General features: G+C 46.1%; 1 pseudogene; it reads left to right on the top strand.

Annotated features, from left to right (window-relative positions):
• Positions 1-3251: 3251 nt before the first annotated feature.
• LOC124567778 lies at positions 3252-3368 on the top strand (annotated as a pseudogene).
• Positions 3369-8992: the final 5624 nt, after the last annotated feature.

The raw sequence follows: 8992 nt of genomic DNA, 5'->3' as shown, positions 1-8992 counted from the left end.
GCGCCATTACCAGTCAATATTGATTCTGCAAAACATGTACCGTCAAGAGCGATGTTCACCAATTATGGATTAAAGTTAAGTATTCCAGAAGCTACGTACCTTTTTTGCTAGTCTCAAGACCTTGTCCTGTTCCAGACGTCACTCCAGCCTGCGTGAGCTTAAACGCGTGCCTTTCGGCTTCCTGCCGTAGTGGATTGGCTGTCTTGCCAGTCCAAAACATTTACTGTAGTGTATAACTGTGACAATCACACTATCAGATTATTGTCTGTACATAGTCATTGACGATAGATTCGACAAAACTGTGCTTGGCCATTTAAGCGAGAATGTTACTCTAAGAACATATCATCGATTAACTACTTACTGGCGGTTAAAATTTTTTCCTTGTTTAAATGATCATTCTGGTGTCTGGACTGCTTTTCCTATTCCTTTTCTTGTAGTTTCGTGTTACGAGTAAGCCTACTGTTACGCTACACAGCGTTCCAATCAAAAGAAATGCCGTATGCAGGTATACAGTTGTGGATACTGACGAGAAAGAAAGGTATCATTATAGATATATAGCCAAAGTTTCACAGAAGGACATATATATATATATATATATATATATATATATATATATATATATACACATGTGTGAGTGTGTGAGTGTGTGTCGTAACATTGTCCTCAGTATACAGCTTCGGAGCCAGTTTGTGGGCTGTAAACGGTGTGACGGGACTAAGATTTGCCACTGAATAAAGGTACAGCAGGATGGGAGCAACTGTGAACAGTTCAGTGATACGACAATTCTGATCAGAATCGATGGCAAAGCAAGTTCTACAGCAATACTTGAGCTATACATGCTGACATCAGAAGCAGAATATGAAATGACAGTAGACGTATATGAGGGTAGTGTGTAATTCAATGAGAAAAAATGTAAATGTCGTATAGCGTTGTCGGCTGGGAGATCCCGCGGCGTGGGTTCAGCCGCCTGTGCGAAAGGCTGCCATCCGCGTACACGGGGCCCTTTCCTTGTAGATACGTGAGAGATGTGACGTACATGTATTTGTGTAGTGCTGCTAAGTGTAGTGGATGCGTGTGTGGTGTAGCGTTATCTTTAAAATTGTATGGTGATGATGATGATGAGACAAGAAAGAGGGTGAAACGCAGTGCGAGTAGCTGTCCTTTCTTCTCAAATAGTACCAAAGAGGCAGCCGAATTTGAAGTCCCCATCCGATGAACGGATCACCACCAACACTGTCGCATGCTCTCACTTCATCAGACACAGAGGACAGGTTTGGAATTTAATCCACGACATTGGTGCAAAAGCTGGTGATCAGCAGTTCTCAGCCGCCACCTATCCTCCCCTTGCCAGCCAGATACTGGCAGCCAAAACTTCGTCCTTCCCCAGGATTCGAACCGGATTATCACTCCCAGTCGATCACCACCGCACAGGCGTGCGTTAGCGACTTTGGCAACTTTCTTGGTTGTTATTTTTCTTATAGTTCACTTATTTTACGAATCCCACTCTCTTCCCCCTGGGTCCACACTTGTTATTCTGTGGGCCTGCTTCCTCTAACACCTACTACAGAAGCAGTAGTACAAAACAAACACCAGTGCCGAAAGCGTAATAGGGGGAGAATGGTTACAAGAAAATAACAGCTGAAATTTGTTGCAGAAATCAATTAGCGTTTCTCCTCTCACATTTTCTTAACAGTGATTACATTGTTCAAAAATCGCAAGAGGAGGAGGTGTTCTTGGATAAATTCTCTATAACCGTAAGGGCAACGCTGGCTGATTCCATGTCTGTGGTTCTTGGAGTATTTTCTTTTTTTTTTTTTTTGTTGATACCTTTCATTTTCTGGGGAGGGTAGGATATCCGAGCAGTGACCAAGGTGATCGGGAGGTCTCTCTCAATGGTAAGGCAAACGTCTGAACTGAAAAACACTCTCTTGAATATTCCAAACTGGGACTCCCTCTTCCCCACCATCAGCTGTCCTCTGTTAAGTGGGTGAAAAGTTCCCGAATCTACAATGGGTGAAAAGGGCTGGATGTGGACCATTTTGAATTTAGTCCTAGTAAGTATCTTCCACGCAAAAATATAAAATGGTAGTTCACGTGCTGTGTAATTGTTTGTGTATGCACGGAATGGAGTCAGTGACAGGCTCGACATTTGACGTGTACCTGAGTAGCTACCGATCACCGATATATGTGCAGCAGATGTAAGTGTGAGATATGGGACTGTCTGGTACTGATTACTGCGACAGACATGAAGAGCATCTATGAAATCATAGGTTACAGAAACACAGACGTAGGCAGCATACAACACAAAAAGTTAGTTAGTGGTAGCACGAGTGGGAAGAACCTACCAAAGGAAAGGAAGAGACTAGGTTGGTCTTTAACGGCCTGTCGACTTCGGGATCGTTATAGACGGATCACAAACATTGATTAAGGAAGGATATGGATGAAAATCAGGCAGTCTCTTTCATAGGAACCATTTTCACATTTGCCTTGAGCGACGTAGGGAAATCATGGGAAACCTAAATCAGGATGGCCGTACGTGGTTTACTGTCGTCCTCCGGAGTGAGAGTCTAGTGTGCCAACCACTGCAGTATCTCGTGTGGTAACTTACCAGTGCTATAAAAGTTCATGACATATTACGGCATATCAAAAAAGGATTAAAACTGAAACACTTTCAACAAAGTCAGAGCACGGTGGTCCTACATCTCGTTTATGATCGTGGTCGCTACCAGCAGTGGAATGGTGTACTGATCTTTGTACGTAAGGGCAGCGTCTTGGGCGATTGACTCGTCATCGCCCAGCCCAAACTGCTGAGGACAGAAACTTGAAATTTGGAGAAATGATGATCTTTCATTGTAGATATCGTTTAGGGAAAGACCGTTCGAAACACCACTCCTAAAAGGGTGAGATGAAGGGGATGACAGGCTGCTTGAAAACATGTCACGGTTAAGACAATTTTGACGCTAGAACAACGAAAATCTGTTTGTGTTCTTTTTTGTCTGACAGAGAAATCACACACTTCAGCACATGTAAATCCAGCCTGTAAGGGGCAAACTAGTGGGTGAAAGTTTTCTTGAAAATAAATCGTTCTTAAGGACTACTTAAGTATTTTTGAAGGTATATTTATGAAAACTAGTATTTCACTTTAGCGTTGGAAATTTAAGATGTATGCATTTCATTGTTTTCGGAAACTCGAGACCATAAAGGAGTGAAATACGAAATAAAAAGTTTTATGAAATTATTTCATTATGAAAGGCAACGGCCTTGCCGCGGTGGATACACCGGTTCCCGTGAGACCACTGAAGTTAAGCGCTGTCGGGTGTGGTCGGCACTTGGATGGGTGACCACCTAGGGGCCTTGCGCTGTTGCCAGTTTTCGTGGTGCACTCGGCCTCGTGATGCCAATTGAGGAGCTACTCGACCGAATAGTAGCGGCTTCTGTCAAGAATACCATCATAACGACCAGGAGAGTGGTGTGCTGACCCCACGCCCCTCCTGTCCACATCCACCGCTGAGGATGACGCGGCGGTCAGATGGTCCCAATAGGCCACTCGTGGCCTGAAGACGGAGTGCTTTTTCATTATGAAAGCATTTCCAATGCTAAATCTATGGACCTTTGGCTTCTTTGTCATAAATTAAAAAATACATATTTAATAGTTTTTGTAAATTCGACACCTAAGGGGGTGAAATAGGGGATCAAAATTTTTAAGTAAATGTTTCGTTACATTAAAATAATTTTAAAACAGAATCTGTGAAAACAGGTATGTATTATGAGATGAAGCTTTCTATGGAAATGTCACCACAAGATCACAAGAAACATACTTAAAAAAAACCGTAGTCTACAGCTACCAAAATCAGATTTTGATTAGAAATACAGTCGGAAAACACCATGCTTCTCTGTACTTAATCAGCGTGAAAATCTTAGAAGTGGTTGCAGTTTGTGAAAAATGTAAAAACAAAAAAGTCTGTGTGAGTGAAGCAACGGGGACTAAGCTAACAGAATGCAGCCTGAAAAATTACTGCAGTTCATCATAAGTGTCTGTTGAAGTTAGTTTGTTCCTGTTCAGTTTGCAGCATTTATTTAATGTTAATGCTGTCTTTAATACAAATTTTTAAGTCCATTAATTATTTACATAACTGTAATGTAAAATTTCCTTCCATAATGGATTAACAATATTTAAGGTTTTATTTCTTTATTATTCAAAACAGCAATTTCTAAACAGTGCCCTCAAATGAGGATGCTAGGTCTAGTTATTCAAAATTTCATGGTTCGTTAAATCATATAGATAGACAGGGTAAGGGATTTATATGAAATCTTCAAGGGTTGTCAGCCGAGTAACGTCGTCGTCTCGTAGCAAAGTTTGGATGGAATGCATCTCCATCACCTTCAGGCGAAGTGTCGGGATATCGTCGGTCGCGGGCTGATATCTCTCTTCACTCACTCTCATCTAATACTTTGCCCTCTTTGTGGAAGTGTGTGGGGGAGTTTGTAGCCTTTCGGCTTTTACTCCTCTGTGTACTAGTGTGTGATTTTATCTGTGGTTGTTTGGTGTCTGTGAAATGTGATGAATGTTCTGTATGTGTCTGGTACTTGCCTGAGGTTGGTGAGATGTTTGGTAGTATGTGGGAGGCAGCAGGATTAGGAATTGGATATTGGGATTTTCTCTTCGACTTAATCGTCGAAGATCGTCATTGGGCGTTTGTGCTAATCGTGGGACAAGTCATATCGACCTAGGGAGTGGATGAGGACGTTTCCTGATCTGGAAGAGCCTTCATAGAAGGCCCTTGCCAGATCTCGGAAACTCTCTCTCAGGAGTGGGATTTCAGCTGCGGCGTGTAGATCATAGGTAGGGAATCGGAGAGGGAGATGCAGTGCCCTCCTTAGGGCCCCATTCTGCAGCCTCTGGAGTTTATCCAGGGGCTGCTTCGCCGCGTATCCCCAGTAAGGGTATGCATATTCCATTACTGGCTGGATCAGGGCCAAATAAACGTTCACTCCTACAGAGCAGGGAAGGGAGCTGGTTGAACGCCAAGGTTCTTGGCGGTTCTGCGCCAGGGGAGTTGGGTTCCGTTTAGGTGAAGGTGGAGGAGGAGGACGGGAGGGTGGCGGCGGCGAGGAGGTTTGTGCTTACGAGCCTTTGGGTAATCAGCATAGCCTGCGTCTTTTCAGAGTTGATGGTGATGCGCCAGCGACGGGCCCAAGTTTCTGTGTCATCTAAAACCCTTTGTAACCTATGGATGACCAGGTCCCTGTTTGCATTTCTCATTTAGAAGGCTGTGTCGTCTGCGTACTGTGCGGTGTACACCAGGGAGGCCGTTGGTGTGTCTGCAGTGTACAGACTGTACAAAATGGGCACCAGGACCGATCCCTCTGACACCCCAGCGCGGATAAGCCTTTTGGTGGAGGTGGCAGTTTCTACCTTGACAGAGAAGGTTGTGTTCGTGAGATAGCTTTGGATTAATTTGACTATGCTCCCAGGGAACCCTTGTATGTATAACTTGTATAGTAGCCTTTATGCCACACCGAGTCGAAGGCTTTGGCTACAGCAAGTAGCACTATTCCGCAGTAGCCTCTGTGGTTGTAGCCGTCTGTGGCTGTTTCAACCACTCTCATGATTTTTTGTGGGGCAGAAGGATTCTGGCGGAATCCGAATTGGAAAGCAGGCAGAAGTTGCTCTCTGGTAACGTTTTCCTGTATGGGCATTAGCAGGAGGCGCTCATAGATCTTGCAAGAGGCTAATCGGCCTGTAGAGTTGCGGGAATAGAGGGTCTTTCCCTGGTTTGTGTATCGCGACCACTTCCGCATGTTTCCAGCAAGCTGGGAACTCACGGGAACGAGTCATGTCGTTGAAGACGCTCTCGAGGCGTGTGATCGCCGAAGGTGGGAGGCTTTTGACTAACTGATTGGTGACACTGTCATGTCCAGGCACCTTTCTTGGAGGGGAGGGACCTAATTACTTTTGCCACGTCTTCGGGGCGAAAAATGTGGGTTCATCTTCTGGGTCCTCCTCAGCATTGAGGCAGACAGACAGCTGACGATGGACCAGTACTTCATGCTCTTCATCCTAGGGTTCTGCCGCTTGAAACTGTTTCTCGAAGGAGTCGGCGAGGGCGTTAACCTTTTCAGCATGGCTGTAGGCCAGACCCCACTCGCCATGGTGTGGGGGCATCCTAGAGCGTCTTTTTGTGAACTGTTTGGTTGCTTGCAATAGTATGTGATCGTCCACTTTGAGAGCTGTGAGGCGATTTTGTCATTGTTCGTTTCTGTGCTCACTGAGCGCCACCTCCCTGCAGACGATTGAGCAGCCTCCTGGTGGCCTGATTTCTGGTGATTGGTGATCTTCCACTCCTTTGCCACTATGTTCTTAAGGCGAATTTGAGCTAATAGATGTTCCGGGAGCTGGATTTGCGGTGGCAGGCCATTCCTTTGGTGGGGGGGGGGGGGGGGGGGGGTTGTATGGCTTCTCTTTCTGCCTCAAAGATGGTACCTGTTAGGTCTTGTAGCGCTTGTTCTACTGTTTCGGCAGTAAGTGGTGGACCGCGAGCGTTATCAGAGGCAACAGTTTCTCGGAATTGCTCCCAGTCTGTACGTTTGTAAGACGTCTGGTACCATGGGAGTGCCACCCATTCTCCCACATCGACCTCTAAAATCACTGGGTTGTGGTCGGAGGACATTCTGTTGATTTTCCTTGCGGCCACAAACCCCACGATCCTTCTAGCAAGAGCTGTGTCTAACACGTTGTGCCTGCCTCCATTTTTTGGAAAATGTGTGGGCTCGACCTGACCCCATATTTCGAAGTGTTGGATGCGCGGTAGTGGTTGCAGTTTGGCACCTGCTCTGGAGGTTACTCTAGAATTCCTATCAGGATGTTTGGCATTGAAGTCGCCCCCTATTATGAGTTTGCGTTCAATTTGCCCTAAAGCGGTTATGTCTCCCACATTTATCTGGTCTTGTGGGGGTTGGTATATTTCAACAATTGTTAGGGGTTTGTTGGCAGTGGTTACTTCTACCGCCACTGCTTCGATTTTATTGGTAGCTCGTAAGAATACTTGGTGGTGGGGGATCCCTCTTTTTATTTATATGGCCACTCCTCCATCTTGGGTTAGCCTCTCTTTGCGGTAGCTAATGTAGTTGGGAACTGTCGCCCTTGTCCATGTGTTTTGTAGTGTTTAACTTCTTTGTGACTGGATGGGTTGATGGTGTTTAGTTTGCATTTGTGTGGGGGGTGGCCTTTGCACCCTTTGCCTGCTGTGAGTGTCTTTTGTGGAACTCACAACCTTGGTAACCCACTGTGTGGTTTGCCACACAGCGCTACATTATTTGTGGGTCAATGTGTTTCAGTGCCCAGGATATTGTGTCATGGGCCTCGGCACACTTTCTGCATCTAATCACCATGGTGCAGTGTGCGGTGATATGATTCAGGCCCTGACACATGAAACACTGCACTGTTTTTGCGGCGCAGTGGCTCAGTGGTGACAGGCACATCTAAGACCATTTTTATCTCCCGTTTGTTCTGCAGGATATCAGGCAGAGTGGCCTGAAATAGGGGCCACTTGCTATGCATGTTTCCCATTTGCTGCACCGCCTTGACAACGTACCTCTGGGCAGTAAAGTCTGTTTTGACTTCCTAGCGGGACAGTGCCTTGGTAGATCTCTGATTACAGTATTACTGTTTAGAGTTTTTGTTGTGGGAAATGTTTAGTGGGGTATGTTTCTGTTGTTGAAAAGTGTTATGACTGTGGTGTAGTCTTCTAGTGTGTGTACTGTTATTTTTATTTGCTCACCTTTGGCCTCAAAACTGCGTCCCTCGTCTTCTGTTTTTAATAACTCTAAGAGCTCCTCGTAATTCTGAGGAAACTCTGCGACAATCGGAGGGAGGTGGTGGGTGACGAGTTTCTGTGTTTGTGTTGTGTTTTGTGATGTCTCTGGCTCATCAGCCACTGCCTGAAACCTGTTCAGTGTAGGTTCAACTCCCTGGGCCACCAGAAGCCTCAGCTGGTGAAAGGTTTTCCTCAAAAGCACGAAGCTCTCCGAGTCCTGCCCAGTTACGCAGTTCCTGTCCAGGGCGATGGTTTCCTGATTCCATCCCAGGTTGACAACAGATGTTGCCGGAGGCGTAGGCTCATCAAAGGGTGTGGGAGTGGTTGGGGTTGGGGTGGTGGACCTTTTCTTAGAGTCCCTATCGTTTCGGACCTTCCTTGAAAGCCGCGAGGTGGATTTGTGCGGGTGGGATTTTAGGAATTTGGATTGGGTGGAGAGCTGGATTGTGGCGGTGGGTTTGGGGAGAATTTCAATCTCCTAACGGGTTTTCTTCTTGTGTTTACTGAGTGATGCTATGTTATTTGGGAGGTTATTGGTGGCATTGGCAAGCAGAAGCGGACTCAGGACCAGGGGAGGAGGGGCGGGATCGCAAGTACTGACAATGTATGTCGATGTCAGCGTTTTGTGTGTTACAGCATTACAGCATTTAGTGTTTTTCCGCCATGTCCAGAGCGGAAAAGGGGGCTGCTGCCAAGCCTGCTAAGCATTTATCACAGATGCTAAAACCCTTGGTCGGTTATGGTCCAGACTATGCCATAAACGCGACAGAGTTCGAGAAGGCACTACAGGACATGCAGCCGGACAATGGAGACCTACTAGTCAGCTTCGATATGACATCCTTATTCTTATGAGTGCCAACAGAAGGCTCCCTGGCTTTACTCAAAGAACGCACTGAAGAGGATATCATCAAGCACTTCCGCCATGTGCTAACCATCACCTATTGCAAAAGTGGTGGCAAGTTGTACGAACTGATAGATGGTGTAGCTATGGGCTCCCCCCCTAGCACCAGGCATAGCCGACCTACGCATGGAGCACTTCGAAAAGCTAGCACTGGACACTGCTATAAACAAGCCAAAAGCCTTGGACCCCTGGCGCGGCTCTCGGGTGCAAGACGCTATCGATTACTCCTCTGGTTGAGGTTGGCACTATGTGCGATCGCGAGCGCCTCCTGTCG

Source organism: Schistocerca americana, unplaced genomic scaffold (assembly GCF_021461395.2).
Source record: "Schistocerca americana isolate TAMUIC-IGC-003095 unplaced genomic scaffold, iqSchAmer2.1 HiC_scaffold_14, whole genome shotgun sequence".
NCBI classification, from domain to species: domain Eukaryota; kingdom Metazoa; phylum Arthropoda; class Insecta; order Orthoptera; family Acrididae; genus Schistocerca; species Schistocerca americana.
This window is presented reverse-complemented; position numbering and strand designations above follow the sequence as displayed.